Source organism: Zalophus californianus, chromosome 2 (genome assembly GCF_009762305.2).
Source record: "Zalophus californianus isolate mZalCal1 chromosome 2, mZalCal1.pri.v2, whole genome shotgun sequence".
Lineage (NCBI taxonomy): Eukaryota > Metazoa > Chordata > Mammalia > Carnivora > Otariidae > Zalophus > Zalophus californianus.
In genome coordinates, this window is record NC_045596.1 from 59202831 (window position 1) to 59223688 (window position 20858).

A 20858-nucleotide genomic window follows, 5' to 3' on the forward strand; every position below is an offset into this window, starting at 1 on the left:
CAGACTTGGGGCTCAATCCCAGACCTTGAGATCACAACCTGAGCCAAAGTCAAGAGTCTAATGCTCAACCGACTTGAGCCACCCAGGCAGGTCTTATATTTTAAATATTAAATTTAGCAATCTGATCTTGGACACTTTCCTGGATTTGTCAATGCCTTCCCTGTATTAAAGCAATCCAAAACCATTCCACCTCTGTGGTTCTTGTGAAGCACTAGCTAATAAAAGACTTTAAACATTTTGTATCATATAAAGCTAATTCACCAAAGTAGGTATGCGTAGTTGTCAGTTTGAAAAGCAGTGATTTCATAATAAACAAGTGCCATCTGCAGTCCCAAAGAGCGCTAACTTTAGGGAAAAAGCAAGAGATGAAAGAATTGCAAACTTTCTCAGTTCTTGTCTGAGGCTAGATGCTGGCTCTCTGGTCAGGCCCCAGGGCCCGCTCTGGCTGCAGTCGGTCGTGCTGATACCAGTTTGGGCCTATACGTGTACGCTGCCAGTCTAGGTTCCTCACAGGCCTTATTTTTAGGACCTATCCTCCCCCGCCCCCCCATGGTGGTTACAGGTTAGTTGTGTATCAACTGAAAACCATACGCCACCAAGGCACCTTGAATTCAGGATCAATTTAAAAGGAATATATTTTAATCATCACAATAAAGGCTCAATACGTTAAACCAGCATTAGATAGATATATTATGTATTTAGTCTATAGATATTACTTAGACTTACTAACCCCTTGGAAAAATAATTGCAGTGCAGCGTTGCTCAGATTGGGAACTACTGATCTAACTGATGTCTCTAAGTCACTTCCTAGCTAAGAAATTCCCTGTGACTTGATTATTGTCTTCTTGAACTGTCCTATCTTCAACTATGTTTTGTGCCTTTAAGAGGAATTATGATTGTACTTCAGACTATGTATATGTATATTTAAATGAACGATTAATGAAAATTGTATCCAATTATTAAAAAAAAAAAAGAAGAAGACTGTTTTGCAGAGGCAGCGACAAATATTCCCTGATGTGTCATGACGGAGTCATTCTCAAAAACTAATGGCTAGAAAATTGAGTAAACATAGAACCAATAAAGAAAAGATTTCTTCACACCATGTGAAATCAGCACAGAGGAGAGCACACTGCCATGGAAAATTTTGGGAGAAGCACAGGGATTTTTTCGTGATGACATCTCATGCTTGCAAGGTATCAGCTACAAAGTGAAAAAATTCCTCCCCACGTATCAATACCACGGAGTTGACTGTTGCACCCTGACCCCATTCTCCCCAGTGCCTTCCCACCCCATCCTTCTTTTGAGCACAAAGCACGACACCGTATTTGATGAAACAGGATATTAATCGGGACTAATAAGATCCTTCTTCCTGTCACTCCTTGCAAGTATCTGACAGCATCCTTGTGCAGAATAAGGAAACATTTCCAGCTGACACCCCATTCTTAAGAATTCTGCTCCAGTTTTTGAGACCCTTGAGCTCTTTCTTTTCCCAATGCGATCTGTGAAAAGGTATTATGTAGCCAGTGGTGGGTCCCTTTTCCAAATTCGAATTTACCAAACTTGTGATCCCTATCAATGCTCCAGAAAGCTAATCCATGACTACGATCATCTTTCCTGGCTCCACTAGTTCTTTTACAAAAAAGCAGCTAAGTGAGAAGTTGCTTACTGCCTGTTTTCTGGGTAGATTCAGAAGCTAGACTTAGGAACTCAAAATCCTATCTCTAACCTACCGTTCATTAATTCACTTAACTCATGAATACTGACCAAGTACCATCATCCTATGCATCAGTGTTGATGTACAATAATAAGTATTTTTAATGCATGTGAGCTTTATGCTAGGCACTATGGTAAGCACTTTCATTATCTTCCTATGAGTTAAATACTATTATTATCCATATTTTACATATGAGGAAACTGAGAGAGATGAAATAAGTCATCCAAGGATTCACATGCAGACAAGTCTAGATGTAAAACCCATGATCTTTGCCACTGAGAGGACGAAGTAGTTGTTTCCAATGTGAGAGTTCTGGACATTACCAGGCACCCCTTGGGGTGAGGAAGAAAAAGGCCAAGATTAAACAAACAAACAAGCAAACCAAAAAAGGGAAAGAATTAATAAGAAGAAAACCATTAAAACATAGACAGGTAAGGAGCTATCATCACCCAGCAGATTCTACTTTCTATTCAAGTATGTTTTCATTACTGTTAAATTGACTCACTTCTTATGCCCTACAGGAAATACAAGAAAAGGTAAGACAATTTATGTATTCATACAGATCTGAACATAAGGCTTACAAACAAGAAAAACAAAACAAAACAATAGAAAGGGGTTTCATCACATGTGAAGTACCAGATCTAGAATTCTATAAGCCTAGGGGGCAGAGCAAGCTGTAAGAGGTCAGAGTGAAAAGAGATCCCTGTGGGCTCAAGAAATCCAGGCCCTTCGGGAGAAACAGCAAACTGAGAAGGATTTCACTAGCGCCAGGAAAAAGCAGCCATTGCCCCATCCGCAAAGGCAGGAGAGCGGGAGTAAGCAAAGGCATAGAGTTTTCCGGCCTGGCTGAGGCCAGTGAGACCGTTTGTCTGGTGAACTAGTAGTGGGAGCCGAGGTTGAAAAGACTGGTTTGGTCCACATCTTGACAGGCCTTGTTTGAAAGGCAATGGAACGTCATGGGAAGATTCTGTACCGGGGAGAGAGAGGAATACGGCAACATTCGGCGAAGCAAAAGCTGCAGGCTGATGGATGGCAAACAGGACAGAGAAAAGCTAATTTAGGGCTTCTCCTTATGACTACACTTTGAAGCCATAAATGCCTGCCCCTAGCTGGAAGCCGAGCTGCTGGGAAGGAAGGCGTAGATGGGAAAGACAAACTTCCAAGTCCCTCACGCGCACGGCTCTCCAAAAGCGCCTACTGGATTGCCAACCCTGGCTGGTAGACGGACGGATTCAAGTTAGGCCTGTCACCCAGAGCAACTAAAGCCACCCACTCCAGGGCAGGTGACCCCACAGAGCAAACCGATCCGTCTGGTCCACGCTCGCCACCTCCTTCCGCAGAGTCGGAGAAGCAGATGGAAAAGTTTGGGGAGTAGTCCCCGGCTAACCAGAAGGGCACTTTTTCATTCCTCAAGCACTCTCAGGTGTTCAGAAAGGGAGGATGACATCCGGACAGTCTCTGGCCACTCCTCCCACGCGGGCCTATTACGAAACTCTGGGCTCTTTGTACCTCACCCCGCTACTATGTCCCGGGGCCGAGGCCCCTCCCCGGAGCTATAAAGGTCGAAGCGCCCGGCCGTGGAGCTCACTCGCCGGACACACCGGGTGTCAGAGGGACGCGGCCGTCGCGTGGCCCCTCCAGGCTCTCTCCGCCGCGCTCCAGCCGCCGCGCCGCAGCCCCGCGCGTTTCCGCCCCCGCCGGTGCGCCCGCCGCCCGCCGCCCGGCCCCCGGAGCCCGCGCCGCGCCGCCGCCCGCCGCGGGAAGGAGGATGGAGCCGCGCCGCGCCGGCCGCGTCCCCGCACTGCTGCTGTGCCTGGGTAAGAGCTCGCGCGCCTCGCCCCGCCGCCCCGGGCCCGCACCCGCCCGCCGGCCTCGGTCGCGACAGCCCGGAGCTTGCCCCCAGGCTGAGGGGGCCCCCAGTTTCAAACGACGACTCTGGTTCGGCGCGTGCGGGTGGCCCTCTAGCCGGGGATGGAGTGCGGTGGGATGGGGAAGGGGGGGAAAGCGGGGTTACGAATGTCTTTCATTGAAAAATGAACTTTTGTTATGCAGCAGGAATTAATGCAGCTCCGTAATAGGCAAAATAAAAAGTTGAAAAGCCTTTGTTTCTTTCTTTTGAAGCTGCCAGTTCTAGAAATCCCGAGACCGGGGAAGCACTGTTAACATTTCAAGTTTTGTTCTTTCTTGTTGCCGGGAGAGGGAAGGGGGCGGGAGTAGAGACCAGAGCCACCTCAGTTTTCTCCAGCAAGTCTGGTTAAGTTTCTGGGGGCGCTGGCGCACGCGGGTGGCAGCTTTGCGGGAGCTCCAGGAGCCACAGAATTAAAACGTTGTCCTTGCCTACCTGGAGCTGGAGGGGCCGGGGCGCCGCCTGGCGCTGCTCCCAGCTCCCGGACCCCCAACACCTTGAGGCTTCCGATTTCCTCCCGAAAGCCCGCACCCAGGGAGGCTGGGCCGGCACTTTTCTCTTGCAGCTTATTGCTCCCCATCGCCAGTAATTGATGAGTGCATTTTAATGCCTGCCTTTCTATTTGAGATGATTTAGATATTGCGGACAGGAAAAGAAATCCTTCGTGAGCCTTCTGGTTTGAAAAAGATATCGTTTCTGTCTAATTCCTCAAATGTCTATAGGAAAATTTTAATAAGGAAATAAAAGTTGCCAGCCTCACATTCCTTCTGGGGTTGCAGTGGGGCAAATTCCCCTAACAAATTAACTCTACCTATGCAGGATGTGACAGTTAAATTATTATTTCGACACGCCTTATCTCAGGGCTTGGAGACCTAATGACATGCATACCCTGCATAGTTGGAACTTACTTATACATGTTTAGGAACAGAAGTAGAAACTGGATCTGTGGTTTCTGCCAAAACTGTGCTAAGAATGACTTGCTAGAAGATTCGCAGTAAATAATGTGGCTTTGCTATCTTTGTTTTGAAGGCTCCGTGGAAAGAATACAATTGGAAAGGGTGACAGTCTTCCTAGAGTTAGAAATTAACCTAGAGGTCAGAATGGCTCAGTGCTTTTTTTTTTTTTTTTTTTTTTCTTTCTACCTGTAGGGTTGCATCTGAACAATGCCAGTGTGGGTTCTGGGCCACTCATTGAATATTCTAATTTGAGACAGCAAGAGCCTATGAATAACCTGGTTACTACCCACCTAGAGAGTGTGTTGTGTGTGTTTTTGTTGTCATGAAAGAGTTTAACTCCTTTATTGCATTACTTAATTATAGTTCACCTATTTCATCAGCCGCCAAGCCCATTTCCAAATGAGCTAGGTCAGTTTCTGTTTTCCCAGTTTGTTTAGATATTTCTCTGCCACTAGGAAAGTTCCTGTTTGAAGTTCTCTATCAGATCTCTATACTCTGATCAGGTCTGCAAGTCCAGTAGCTTTATTCCAGAGCACATGTAAAAAAGACAAGGCCACCTGGCATTTCTGAAATTGCCTCCCCACGCCAAACAAAAGATTACCTGGAAATACTTTTCCCAAATGTCTGTTCTTCAAAAGAAGATGTTTATTTCAGATTTCAGCAAATATTTTGTTATGGCTTTTTTTTGTGTGTGGAATTTATGTCTATTTATGACTGGAAAAAATGTAGATGCCTTCAGTTTCATCCTCGGTCTCAAATACATTGCAGATTTAAATTGCTACACATTCATATGATCACTTGGTTACTTTTAAATTTCGTAAATATTTGATATTGACGTTCTTGCTTTCTGTAATGGGAAAGTATGACCCAAGTTGCCCTAGAAAAGCAGGCCTAAACTGAGAAAGTTCACACCTGGATTTGCTGGCACTTTTAGTTTACTGAATTCTAAGTAAAAGGATTGAGATTCCCCAAACTAGAGAACACATTTATAAGTAATCTACAATTTTAGAACTGAAATACCATTTCTAATCTTGTGATTGGTCCAGAGCAAAGACGAGAAATTTTCATCTTAAGTTCTGCAATTAATGTTTAGAAAGGCTCTCTATCTAAAAGCCAACATTTTCATTGATACCCAAATGGGCTTTTGATCATGTTCCTGAATACCATCTCCAAGACAGTTTAGTCCTACTTCATTGTACAATGACAGAGAACTGAGCAGAACAAACATTCTTTCCTGAGAATATGAGAAGCACAGGTCTCAATGAGACATTGGCTCAGCTCAGACCTTCTCTGTTGGCCCTGAGAGTTTATGAATTGCCTGAGTGTTGACACCACCTAACCTGCCTTCCTCCATCATCTTACCATGTGAACAATTTGGGTAATTGAGGTGTGTGGTTCAGCACTGGGGCTCAAATCCAGGAGGTGGGAAAGAAATGAACAGTTACCAAATGCCTACTGTGAGCTAACCATGTTGTGTGTTAAGTGCTTTATATGTATCATCTCATTTATTCCTTAAAATCACTGTATGAGGGGTGCCTGGGTGGCTTAGTCGTTTCTGCCTTCTGCTCAGGTCGTGATCCTGGGGTCCTGGGATCGAGCCCCGCATCAGGCTCCCTGCTTAGCGGGGAGCCTGCTTCTCCCTCTCCGTCTGCCTGCCGCCCCCTCCCCCGCTTGTGCTCTCTCTCTCTCTCTCTCACTCTCTCTCTGTCAAATAAATAAATAAAATCTTTAAAAAAATTATCACTGTATGAGGTAGGTATGATTAGCCCTGTGACAAATGAAGAGACTAACCCTAAGTGAAGTCAGATACTTAGAGATGATAGTAAATGGCATGGTTGTTCTGGAATAATGTGTGAGGAGCCAAAGGGTCTTAGGATTATCAGAAACATAATAAAAATTACAGGTTCTAATGAAGAAGTTTCAGGGTAGTCTGGGGGCTGCCCCAAGGCTTTGAACCTGTTATGGGGACAAGCATATGTACAAGAATGGTATCTTTATGGTATCACTCAAAATCAGGCACAGAAAGGACATGACTGTTTTCTTAAGCTGTGCTAAAACATGTTGAACTTTTACTTAACCCATATTCGGCATTTTTAATCCACACCGTTCCCAGGATAGGACTTTTATTCCCAAGTAGTCATTACATCATTTGACTGAGGCCTTATTTCTGCATTTGCCTAGATGTATATTAAGTAAATCAATCAAGGAGAAGGGTATCTATGTCTTTTTTATTCCTTGTAGCTTTTTATAGTATTGTGAATTTAATGTAGTATTAATAAGGGACTGAGTTGGAATCTACAGCACATTTTTAAAAAAGATTTTATTTATTATTTTTTTAAAGATTTTATTTATTCATTTGAAACACAGAGATACAGAGAGAGAGAGAGAGAGAGAGAGAGAGAGAGAGCATGAGCAGGGGAGAGGCAGAGGGAGAGGGAGAAGCAGGCCCCCCACTGAGCCAGGAGCTGGGACGCGGGGCTCGATCCCAGGACACTGGGACCATGACCTGAGCCGAAGGCAGACGCTTAACCATCTGAGCCACCCAGGTGCCCCAAGATGTATTTATTTGAGAGAGAGAGAGAGAGAGAGAGAGAGAGCACAGCAGACAGGGGCAGAGGAGAGGGAGAGAGAGTCCTAAGCAGACTTCCCACTAAGCCCGGAACCCACATGGGCTGGATCCCACGACCCTGAGATCACCCCCTGAGCTGAAACCACGAGTCAGACGCCCAACCCACTGCACTATCCATGCACCCCTATAGCATATTTCTGTTAAGAGTGAGAAAATAAACATGCTTCCTTGGTTAAAAAAGAAAAAAGGACAATATTCACCTAGTTGCTTTGGAAAAATTGAATTTGAATGCCTTCTGTCCGTTTTGCCCAAGAATCTTAGATTTCCTGGTTAATGATGGTTAAGAGATGCAAATGGCATGTAAGAAATCCTCTTCAAAGAGACTGTAGGTTAAGCTGTGGTTCCCACAACTGTCAGGCTTCACTCTGAATATAGGCCTATGCAAATGGTCTAAGTAATAGGGCTGTGACTGCTGCCTGGAACATTCCTTTGGAAGACAATGGGAAGACTCCCCAAAGCCCTAACAGGAGAGATCCTTAGGGAGGAGCACCCTGACAGCCATCGCCTTGGTATGGCAATTCTGGAACCTTTGAAAAATGAAGTAATGTCACTGATTCAGTGTCCTCTGGCAATGCAGTTTATGTAAAGCTGGGTGTTTAGTTACAGGGCAAATAGAGATTTGGTGACATTCTAGGTTAAAGCCATGATTTCGTTAACATGGATACTATTTATAATAGTACTTTCTTTTAAAGATTTATTCATTCATTTCAGAGAGAGAGACAGAGAGCAGGGGAATAGGGTGGTGTGGGGGGTTGGGGCAGAGGGTGAAGGAGAGCGAGAATCCCAAGCAGACTTTGCACTCAGAGCTGGTCCCAGGGTTTGTTCCCACGAGACCACCACCCCAGCCGAAACCAAGAGCCAGATGCTTAACCAACTGAGCCACCCAGGCACCCCTGTAATAGTATTTATGATACACAAGACGATTTGATAATTGTCCTGAAAAAAATGATATCCCTTAATTTCTTAGGTCAAAAATCCTGAATTTTAAATTTGAGGCATGAAAGTGAGCTAAATACAAACCCTCCTGAAAATAGCCTTAGGAAAAGGGAGGGGGGGAGCCCCCCACTCATATTTATATATAAACACACACATGTTTATATATGTCAAACTTTATAGTTTTGAGTCAAGAGACAGAGTGTAAAGAACACAGATTCCATACCTCTGTTTCTTTATTTTATACTTTTAAGAAGATTTATTCCTCTTTGAGTCTCAGTTTTCTCATCTATAAAATGAAGATCATAGCTAGGTTGTCAGGTTTTTGTATATAGATATGATAAACATGATGCTATTATAAAATAATAAAAAAGCACTTTTAAAATTAGAGCTATTATCATCATCATCAAGTACTGTCTTAGCCTCATTGGATCTTTATAATAACGCCCTTTTAGCTAGGAAATGTATTGTCATTCCCATTTTTCAAATGAGGAAACATACTTACAAGGAAGTGAGTAACCCAGCGTGTAAGTTTCCGTGTCCGAATACACCGGGCCCCCTACTGTGCGAGCTGACACTTCACTTTTAGTGCAAGCTCTACTCATCCGTTAAGACCGAAGAGAAGTATGAAGCCTTCTCAGTTACCGGCCTCCTCCTTTCTCCCACCACTCCAAAGTAAACTTGCAGCCTGTCTTGGTCTCCTTTGCAACGCTCGCATCCCGGGTCCTGCCCTCTTCACATCCCACTGTGTGTGTCAGCCCTGCGTCTCCTGAATCCTGCCATGTTCCTCTTTGACCATCCGTATTGACTAAAACACTCTGCGTGATTGTTGGATGGATGATTCGAATGGCACTCTCTTCAGAGTCTTCACCACCATGGGTAGACTTGAAAGCTGTTTTTTGAAAATGTGCTTGAGAAGCAAACTATTTCAAGACTAAGCAATAGTTGTTGAAAATTCAATTCTGTTTAATAATAAAGTTTAACATTTTTTCTTCCTTGTTTTTCTTATTTCTATCACTTGATATAGTTTGTATTCGCTGATGGTATGCCTAATAAAATTTAAGTATATCTGCACTGTGCATATGTGTGTGTGTGAGAGAGAGAGAGAGAGAGAGAGAGAGAGAGAGCGCACAAGCAGTGATATGACTGGATGATGGATAGTCAGTAAGAGAAAGAGAAGTATTGTTTTAGAAATGAAAGGAACCTTAGAGTAATCTAATCTAAATTCCATTCCCCCCCCACCCCCACCCCAGTCTACCCCACTCCTTAGGTCTGTTTTCAGAGATAAGAAAACTCAGCTGCAGGGAGGTGAAAGTATTACCTGAACTAGAAGTGGACTCCGTACCTCGGGTCTAGTGCAGGTTTTTCCAGCCTTAGCTCTGTTTACGTTACAGACTAGATAATTTTTTCTTGTGGGCTCTCCTATGCATTGCAGTGTGTTTAGTAGCAACTCCGGTCTCTACCTGCTAGATGTAAGTAGCACGTACCCAGTCGTGACAGACAAAAATGTCTCCAGACATTGCCAAGTGTCCCTGGTTGACAATATTACTCCAGGTTGAGAACCACTAGCTTCGTGTATTTTCCATTGCCATAACACATCTCCACTCATAATTCACAGTTTGAATGAGTGCTCAAGTTGCCAAGGCAAACAAAATTAGTATTACTGGTAAGCTGGATGCAAATACAAAATCAATGCTAGTGTTTAAAAAAAAAATCAAGTTAGCAATTTTTATGGCTGATTTTAGTGCCAGTTGCCCTGAATAAAGATGAGTCTTTACACATCTTACGGTCATTGTGTTGCTAACCACTCCACGCCTCCTTTTAAAACTCAGTGCTCTCTTGGATCCCACAACACTGAACCTCCTTTTTCCTTCAGTTTCCGTGGCCATTTCTATTCATTCCTCATCACTTCTTTCTCCAAGCTCTAGTATTTTCCATTCCATACTATTTCCCTTGGAACATGTGAATGGCCCCTATGCCTTTAATGGTCGTATTTCCACATATGACTTTCAAATGGACTCCGTAAGTGCGTTTTTATTTCTTATTCAAGAACTGTATTCCCAAATGCCTCCTAAATATAAACAGATCAAATAGGAACTACAAACTCAAATTCCTTTACTCATTCCTGTCCACTAGCTGCAAATGCCACCCCAAAACCACTGTGTTGCCCATGTCTTTTACTCTCCTCATGGCACCATCGTCCTTGGTATTTGCAGGAACTTGGCATCACCTATGAATTCTGTCCTTTCCTCTCCACCCACAAGTCTCTAGCCTATTAACTCTATTGAGGACAGGGACTCTGTCTTTTGCATTAATTTGCCTTTCAGATTTTGTTCAATCTCTTACATATAGAAAAATCTCAATACTTATTGAACAAATACAATTTGAGACATGTGGTTACTAGAAGTAAGTCTAGGCTATGCTACTCCCCTTCTTTCCCATTTATGGAGTATAACTAAGCCCTTTCCACCCTCCTATCATACTACAGAGGCGGATGTGTTTCTCACTGAAGTCTCCCATGTTAACCAAAAAATATGTTTTCACAAAATAAAATTTCTTAGTGCTTCCAAAGTGCTAGTTGCATTATACAGATTTCTATGAATGAAAAATAATTAACTTTGAGGCTTTTAAAATTACTTTTTATGTACCCATGTTTTTCATGCTCACTTATTTAAAGCTATTTTTTTGTGAATTCATTTGCGGCAGTAGGCTTCTATAAAGAATGAATGATATGATTGGCAATATAGTTTTAAAAATACCATTAAGTATTCAAAGCTTCAGTCCACAATATGGCCATAATTAAAAGAAGGCAAATGGCAAACATTCCAGACTGTTGCTGTTTAGGAGATTTTTCTTTCAAAACAGTAATGTGATAGTAATTTAAATTTCTGAATTGGGTCAGTAGGGATGGGTGTGAGAAGCAAGATGGAAGGGAGTGAATGTGGAAAGGGTTGTAAAAAGACTCCCCCATGGAACAGCTTGAAGAAAAAAAATATTTTTGATAGCACATTTGAAATAATACTCTAGAGATGAATCTTTAGCTTTTAGGGAATGAGAGTCCTATATTTAGAGCTCTTCATCAAAAAATTCCAAACACCCAGATTAATATAAATTGTACACTTTCCATAAGAGTTGATATGCATTCTCTTATGAGAACGCTTCCATTATGAATATGATATGCATCTTTAAATCCATTTTTAGGTAAAATAAACTATATCCTCACATTTTAACTTACTGATTTCTTGATTGAATGGCTTTAAGTACGGTCTTGTAGGCTGACTAAAATATATGAGCACATTGAAGTATGATTTAGGAATTACTACTAGAACTGAAGAGTATTATTTAATGCCTATGAATTAAAAAGCATGGCCTATTAAATCGTTTCTTGCCATTTGACAAGGAAGATCCTATGGCTACCTTTTAAAACTCAAAATTAAAAGAAATACTTATTTGTAACATACCAACTTCTGGTTTCATCCAGTTTTATTTGAAATAGTTCTAGTTTGTTTTCACATTCATTATTTAATGAAGCTTAGTTAGAAGGTTAACACTGAAAAACCGTAGAAAGAGGATGGTGGCTGGAAAAAGGCAAGGTTTATATTCTCTCTCTCACTCTGTCTCTCTCTAGTTCTCTGGAAAGTTAGGCTGTCACTAAGAAGCACTGACAGTAGTTCTTTTCAGGATCTGATGATGTGCCAAGGTGAAGCCAGACCTTTTCTAATAGTGGATTTTAATTTTAAATGAGAAGGCATTTGGAAATGTTGAAGGCATATTCACCCACAAGTCCTAACAAGCCAAGCTTACTCTGTCACAGACAAATCCTCAAATTATAGACTGCCATGGAAGAAGGTAGGAAACTAACAGTCCTTGAGCAGGGGAGGCATGTGACCACACCAAAAGCGTGAACAAAGTGGATTTTGCTACCTGTTTGGGCTGGGCAAATATTATGATTCATTATGAGTTTATAGTTCTAGTCTAAATATTCTAAAAGTTTAAGATGGGAAAATAAGGTGCATTCTTTTCATTCTGTAACCTATCTCATTTTACCTGGGCTCATTTTGATTTGCTTCATTGTTATTCACGAGAGCCATTTTATCCCTGAGAATTGCCAATTGACTTTGCAGAATTGGCCTGGTCAGCCAATCACCGAATCCCAGCCTCCTTCTAGATGAGCCCCTCGGTGTAGTTGTGAGGAAGCAAGGTCAGAGGAAACCATGTGAAATAAGGACATTTCCTACTGCTGGCATTCCTCTTGATGGTTGGGCAAGCACTTCTGAGTGCCTCGGGGCCCATGGCATTTAGTGATACCCCCATTCGGATGAGGATCCTCAACCTCTCCCACGCACAGTGCCCCAGTATTGTGTAAGGACGTAGGCTTGGCCCTGACTCACAGAGTAGAGGTGATTTGTATCCTGTGAGTCACCTGCGCCACTTCCTGCTGGCACATTTGAGATTTCATTGAAACACAGTCTCTGAAAGGTGAAGGCAGAGAGATGAAGAGGTGTGCTTCGAATTCCTAAAACTCGTTTGGAGATTTGACAGAAATAATGGCCTCTAAAGGAATTTTGAGTTTTATAGCATTACTGAAACAGAGTCCCAAAAGCCAATTTTGAGTTTACAGATCATCTACCCCATACCATCTTGCACACAATTCCTCTATACTTTATTCATTTATTTTTGAAAGATTTTATTTATTTGTTTGTCAGAGAGAGAGAGAGCGTGGGCAAACAAGCAGGGGGAGCGGCAGGCAGAGGGAGAAGCAGGCTTCCCGCAGAGCAGGGAGCCCGATGCGGGGCTCGATCCCAGGACCCTGGATCATGACTTGAGCCAAAGGCAGATGCTTAACTGACTGAGGCACCCAGGCCTTGGGGTACTTTAGTTACCAACGTAAAGTTTGCCACCAGGTCGGTTTTCTGACACATTGACGCTATCCCAAATCCTTAATTAATATCATGGTGAATTATTTTCTTAGCAGGGACCCATGGTCAAGGATCAAAAACTCAGAGATAGTATTTGCAATTGAATCATAGACCATCATTGTTCAAATAACACTAAATCATGAAAAAAAAAAAAAAACCCTGTAAGATTAAGGAAATATATGTATAGGACTTTAGCATCCCTTCCTTCCCTGTATGATTTTAAAATAGTGAGTAGTGATTCTTAAGGGTGACAGGGTGGTGGATATCAGAATTCTCCATGGGTTGACTTTTTCAATATTTTGATCAGCTTCACCTACTGTTCTGCTTGAGTTTGCAAGGGTGCGGGGCAGACATGAAGTTGACGGAAGCAAGCTTTAAAATCACTCCTTTAAAGCACTAGAGCTGTGTGGAGGGACAGGAGATTTAGCAACAATTTTGCTATTTTATTGGCTGTGTACGTCCATGACAGAACTGCAGCCTTTCATTTGAGAATATTTAAAATTATTTACAATTTCATCTGTAGGAGACCCGGATGTTGAATTCATGCGGTGAGTCTCATAGAAACCATCCCTGAGCCATGGACTATGTCCAAGGGAGCGTCACAGGTTAGGAGAGCCCAGTTTTTTGTGGAGGCACACCCTGCACTGAACATTCTTTAATTCACAAAGACAAATATTTCACCTGTGGCCTGACCAGGTGGAACCAGTGGAAAAACTAACAACTACTAAAAACCTTAAGAAAAAAAAAAAAAGACTAAGGAGCAACATCCGAAAACAATTAGCTGAATTCTGTAATAGTCTCAGGTTGCTGTTGTAAACAGATCCAAACAGGAAAGGCTAGTCTTTGATTTCCACAAAAGATAGAGAAACGAGCCTCAAATGTATGTTTGCACGGTGGCCCGGGCTGTTGGAAGAATTTCTTGGTGGGAGAATTGGGAACGTTTCTGCCAAAGCCCTTCTCAGTTGAGGAAGCTTGGAGGCATAGGAGTGTCAAGGATGTAAAAACACACATCTAGAGCAACGGTTTGTGTTGAGTGGACTGTGTACGCTAAAGGGTTTAATTCTTTGATAGAAAAAGTGCATGGCAGAATTAAATTGAAAAGGAGAACAAAATTGGCTTGTATGAGAAGCTAGCCCACTCCCCACAAAAAGCTACGTAGACAAAGTTATCTTTTTCTATCTCTGTTTGCATGACAGTGAAATCCGAACTTTAGCCATTTTTTGTTGTCATTTAAGAACGATGATTTATGTTTCCTTTAAGACCAATGGAAGCAGTATTTATATTGTAGGAGAAGTATGGGGTGGGAAGGAGATAGTTCTAAATTTTCCAAACAGTATTGTCAAATCATTGAAAGATTATGAGTCTTGCTGAACAAAGAGAGATTCCTAACTCTTATTTTTAAGGCCACTAACTATATACTCGGTCTTGGACATTTAATTTAACTGCACTGAGGTTGTTTGGAGCTAGTAACTACTTAATAGGATTGTTCTAAGGGTCAAGTTTGAAACATTATGAAACATTATATGAAACATTATAAGCTATGATCCTGATGTGTAATTTCCTTTTTAGCACCTCAATGATATGCAATATACTTAACATATACACGTCTCCTCTGATTGAGAAAAAGTAAAATAAAATCCTTTCTTATGTGGATTAAATAAAATACCTAATTACAAAGAGACTTGTAATCTTGTTATAGACCAGTAGAGGGCACTACCCACATATGGTGCTAAAACTAGAGGCCAGATCAAGAGTAGCATGGAATATTTGCGGGAGTCTCTAGTGCGCTAGGCATTTTGGAAAAATATCATTTCATTTAATTCACCCCCAAACTCCGTGAAGCAGAGGAAACTAAGATCCGGAGAAGCTAATCAATTTTTCCAAAATCACATAACTCAGGCTTTCTCCCGGGATTGCCTTTCCATCATACTTTGTTGTCTCCCTATGGGATTAAAGGCCCTGCTTCAATTATATTTGCCCTGATTTGTCTGCGTGGTGGTCACTATCTCCTAGTGTCATTGCCTGTTTCCAAGTTCTATAAGGTGGCCCATTAACAACATTGCTCTGCACTCTTGGGAAAGTTACTTAAACTCTCTGTCTCAGTTTTCTCTCATGTCTAGCGGGGATAACAGTAGTATCTTCTTCAAAGAGTCACCGAGGGGATGGAATGAGATAATACAGATAAAGACGATAAGAACCACGCCTGCATATAGTCCACGTTCGAGAAGTGTTAACTGCTGCCAGTCATTGCAACTAATGGTCTCACCGCCCTTCGTATTGACTATGTAACAGTTACTCATATCGACTAGAAAGAAGGGTGAAGTGCAAACGCCCAACTCCTCAACAGAAGCAGCTAAATCCTCTTCAGGTGCAATTAAAAAGATTCTTCTTAGGCTTTCTATGCAATTCAGAAACTACTTGAGTCATTCTGGAGGCTGTTTTCCAACATTTGTCTTTCAAGTGGTAAACACACAATAAAAAAACCTCAGACTTTTACTGGGCTGACGGAAACTGGCTTCTGGGGCTCCATGGTTCATGTAGGATGGACGTTCATTCCCATATTAGATAAGATATGTTCTGACTTTCCTTAGATTACATTTTATTAATCAAAATCTACTTTTGCGCATAATACAATGCAAAGAGTAATGTAGGCACTTAAATCAACAAGGAACATATCTAAGGTTGAGAGTCTTGTTTTGTTGTCACCGGCAATAGAACCTGAGTTTTATTGAAGCCTTCTTTTGTGATAGGTTCTACCTTGGAGCATTGCTCCGAACACATCGTGGGGCAAAATAATGAAAATCCTACAGTTTCGATTGCTAAGCTTCTTAGGAAATCAAGCTTCACAGTCAGGTCTTTGACATGTAGAGCTGGTCAGACCTGTAACCAGGAATGTCATGCCAAGGTTTTCACCCTTGGACAGGGAGCTGGGGGCTCATTTATTTTCAGTTATGTGCCTGTTTTCACAAATTAGTTTCTCTTATGGTTTTGATGGATCGAATTTGAATTCTTGAAATAATTAAAACAACCCTATAGTACTGTGGTTATGTGGAAATCTGATCAAGGTTTCTTTCCTTGAAGCACTGCTTATATATTTGTTTCCTCCCCACCCCCGCCATAAATAGGTCTCCATCTCCTCCAAGCAGTTCTGGGCACCACTGTGATTCCTTCCTGCATCCCGGGAGAATCCGAAGATAACTGCACAGCGTTAGGTAAGCCCAGCTTTGCCAACGTGACACCAGGGCATCACGTGTTCATAAGAGGAATGTACTCAGAAGACGGATATATGACAGTGTAGAGGAAAGGGGGCCGATAGCTGCTATGTTAGAATCATTTTTTTAACACCCTTACAAACTAGTGGTCTGGAAAAATTATATAAAAGGATCACTAGTGGGAGAGGGACAAGGCATCTAGTTATATAGAAAGATTGGATCTTAAAGTGATAGGAAACAATGAAAATCAGATTCTGATTTCATTTGGCTTTGCTGTAAAACCGTTGTTAGAGGTTGGATCCCAGGCAAAACAGGAAAATTTAAACTTTGTGCACAGTAGATAATCAATACATTTTGTTATTTTTTGTGAAAGGAATAAATGATGTCCTTTCTTCCTAGTTACAACCTTCATTCAGAAATAGTTATGGAGTACTTAATACATGTCAAATGCCGTGCGTAGGCATGGAATACAAAAGAGAAGTGATGCATAGTCTGTTTCCCTCAGGGACCCCTGAGGGCTCTGGATGTGGTTCAGGAGAGATCTGCTTTAGATTCAGTCTGAGTATTGAGCCGGGGGTTATCCTGAGGAACTAGCGTATTTCCAAAACGATGTCGCCTTCTCTCTTGTCCTCCTTTGTGTTATGACTCCACTATTTAGGGTTTTCTTTTTGAGTTTTATTTAAATTCCAGTTAGTTAACATACAATGTAATATTAATTTCAGGTGTACACTATAGTGATTCAGCACTTCATGCATCACGCAGTGCTCATCACAAGTGCACTCCTCAATCCCCAACATCTAGTTCACCCATCCTCCTGCCATCTCCCCTCTGGTAACCATCAATTTGTTCTCTATAGTTATGAGTCTGTCTTGGTTTGCCTCTTTCTCTCTCTCTCTGTTTTTTCCCTTTGCTCATTTGTTTTGTTTCTTAAATTCCACATATGAGTGAAATCATATGGTATTTGTCTTTCTTTGGCTTATTTCATTTAGCATAATACTCTCTAGCTCCATCCACGTCATTACAAATGGCAAGATTTCATTCCATCATATACATACATATATATATATGTATATACCACTTCTTTATCCATTCATCAGTTGGTGGATACTTGGTCTGTTTCCATAGTTTGGCTATTGTAGATCATGCTGCTATAAACATCGGGGTGTAGGTAACCCCTCAAATTAGTATTTTTGTTCTCTTGTCCTCCTTCATCACTGGGCTCTCTAGAAGTTTGATCTGCCTCCCACTTTTTGTTGTTGTTGTTGTTGTTGTTTTGTTTGTTTGTTGGAGCAGAAATATTACAATCAAGATGCTATTGTTCGATTATTTCATAAGCATCCTTCACATTTTAGTAACTAAATCATCCTAAAGTGAATTTTATATATAGGTTGCAACACCATTTCTAATGAGGCTCCTATTTCATTGTTGTGTTTGTCTAACCCAGGCATCTGTAAGTCAAGATTTGTCTAGTTTAGTTCTCATGGTTACAGATGTTGGGGAGGCTTTGACTGATTTCTTTGACGGTAGCCTCAAAAATTTGGGAATGCACACCAGAACATGCTTCCTGGCTTAAAACCATTGTAGAATTTTGGTCTCTTGAATCAATTAATGGATTCAGTTTGCAATTCCTTTGGAATAATGAACTGCAGAATTATTTTGAGATTTGAAAAAAAGTCAGGCAAACTTGGAGTAAATGAATAACTGTAGAGGATAATGATTTTTGTGTCTTAAACTTGCCTTTTCTATCCTTCAGGATTCTCATTTGTGAATTAAAGCCCCAGGTCTTATTTTGTTTGTCTAGTCTGTTGGACATTTTCCTTAGGGGGTCAAATGTTTGTTTATTGGTATAGAGAATATGATAACTAGAGGGACTTCCTAGTTCTAAAAATTCTCCTCGACTGATTGGCACCTGACCTGCTTTGCTACAGTAGCTCAATGTTTATTATAGGAAAGGGTGATTAATGTGTTAAAGAAAGCAGCAGAATATATCCAACTTTCTGTTCCCTTCACAGTTCAGATAGAAGACAATCCACGTGTGGCTCAAGTGTCAATAACCAAGTGTAGCTCTGACATGAACGGCTACTGTTTGCATGGACAGTGCATCTACCTGGTGGACATGAGTCAAAATTACTGCAGGTAATATGCCAAAAACAAAAACCAGTGTTTTTTTTTTTAACTTATATTCTCTATTTTTTTTTTTATTTTTTGAAGTTGACCTATATTTCCATGGGCTATTGTTTATACATACTATTAGCATGCAGTTATACATGCTATCAGGAACTTTATTAAGTGAGTTTTTTAGAGTTAGGGAACAAAGAGTAGCTCTCAAATCATACAGATACTTCAGGGGTGCAGAGTGGGGAGGGCGTCGATGCTTCCTTCTCATACTTGTCATGATGGTGGTTCCACTGGGCCTCTACATCAGCCCCTGTTTTATGAGTTCATTGCACTGATTTTGACAAAAAGCACCTCAAACCTACAAAACTTAAAAACAGCATTGGAGATTGTCAGCCGCCCTGGCAGGTGAGCCAGCCCGTCCCTTTACCACCAGGGTTGAGCTGAGAGCTGAGAAACTCTCTTTATCAATGTTGGCCCTGCTCTAACGTCAGTCTTTGAATTCCTCTTTACAACTTTTGGCAAACCTTGTTGATTTCTTACATTACAGTGTGAGATGAGTTCTTAAGCAACTGATTCATAACAATAATTTCTTTTTTGAAGTAACTGATCTTTTTCTCGTATTTTCCTTTAGGTGTGAAGTGGGGTACACTGGTGTCCGATGCGAGCACTTCTTTTTAACCGTCCAACAGCCCTTGAGCAAAGAATATGTGGCTTTGACTGTGATTCTCATTATCTTGTTTCTTGTCATAGTCGCTGGTTCCATATACTACTTCTGCAGATGGTAAGCCAGTGTTTTTTAACCCTGCTTCTACAAATTATTTTTATACAATACAGACTTATAAACTGGGTAGAACTATGGACCAAGTATTATTTCAAGGGATAAGATGGATTCTGTAATGATGGTACTTACAAAGAAGTTTCAGTGGTGGGACATACGGATTTGACTCTACTATTAGCTCTGCTATTTCTTTTTCTTTCTTTCTTTCTTTCTTTTTTTTGAGATAGAGAGCAGAGCAAGAGAGAGTGAGAGAGAGATCATGAGTGGGGGCAGGGGCAGAGGGAGAAGGAGAAGCAGACGCCCTGCTGAGCAGGGAGCCTGATGTGGGGCTCTATCCCAGGACCCTGGGATCATGACCTGAGCCGAAGGCAGACTCTTAACTGACTGAGCCACTCAGGTGCCCCAGAAATACTGCTTTTTCAGTAGGAAAGAAAAAGGAAAGAAAGAAAGAAAGAAAGAAAGAAAGAAAGAGAGAGAGAGAGAGAGAGAGAGAGAGAGAGAGAAAGAAAGAAAGAAGGAAAGAAAGAAAGAAGGAAAGAAAGAAAGAAAGAAAGAAAGAAAGAAAGAAAGAAAGAAAGAAAGAAAGAAAGAAAGAAAGAAAGAAAGAAAGAAAGAAAGAAAGAGAAAGGAAGGAAGGAAGGAAGGAAGAAGAGAGAGTGGGAGAAATGGAGAGAGAGAAGGGAAAGGAAGGGAAGAAAAATGAGAGAGAAGGAGAAAGAATGAAACACCTAGGCTTAAATTTGGTCACATGCTCTCCTGGAATTTTGTAATTTTCATGACATGTTAAAGTCTCGGAGAAGTCCTTTAACTGTGTTTCTCCATTCCCTCCCCAAATTGTTTGACCACAGAACACTACCCCTTTCTCCTTCCTTTTTTTCTCTGGTCCAGCCTAAACCTGTTGACCTTTGTCATTTTGGAAACGCTATGCTGATGTACCTTTTGAGTCTGTATGTTGGTTTATTTTGTTAGCATACTTTGTTTTTAATACTATTAACTACAGTGCTAACAGTTTCATTTCTGAATAATTCTAGGTACAGAAATCGAAAAAGTAAAGAACCCAAAAAGGAATATGAAAGGGTGACGTCAGGGGATCCAGCATTGCCACAAGTCTGAATGAGGCCATCAAGCTACCGGCAGGGATGGTTATGCACGCCTGGTTACGTTAATATTCCTATTTTATTAATAATATTTATGCTGGATCATGTGATAAGTCGACAATGGTGCACTTTTAATATATTTGGACAAGTTTTTTTTATTTTTGTTTTATTTTTGACAGACTATTTGCTAATGTATAATGTATAAGAAATATATAATATAGAAAAAAAGTCAATATTTTTGTAAGAAATAATTTCCTGGACTAAATGCTTTAGCTCCAAAGCTTAGTTGCTGGCTACCGCCATGTTTAGGAGTGAAGGATGTCCAGTTTGTTGCTCAGGAAGTGTCACAAATGACAGGTTTCTGTTAAGCCTAAGTATATGGTCAAATCAACTCAAATAAGTGTTATTTTCCTACTCCTCCAATTAGCGAAAACTGGTTTGACTATATTGTAGTTTGATGTATGACTTGGCACGATGGTGTTATGTATTAAAACACTAATGTGATGGGAATTGGCGCGAAGCAAATCTGGATCCTGTGCTAAACGCTACATACTGGGAACAACCTAAACCGGGGAGGGCTGTGTCCCCCCCCCATC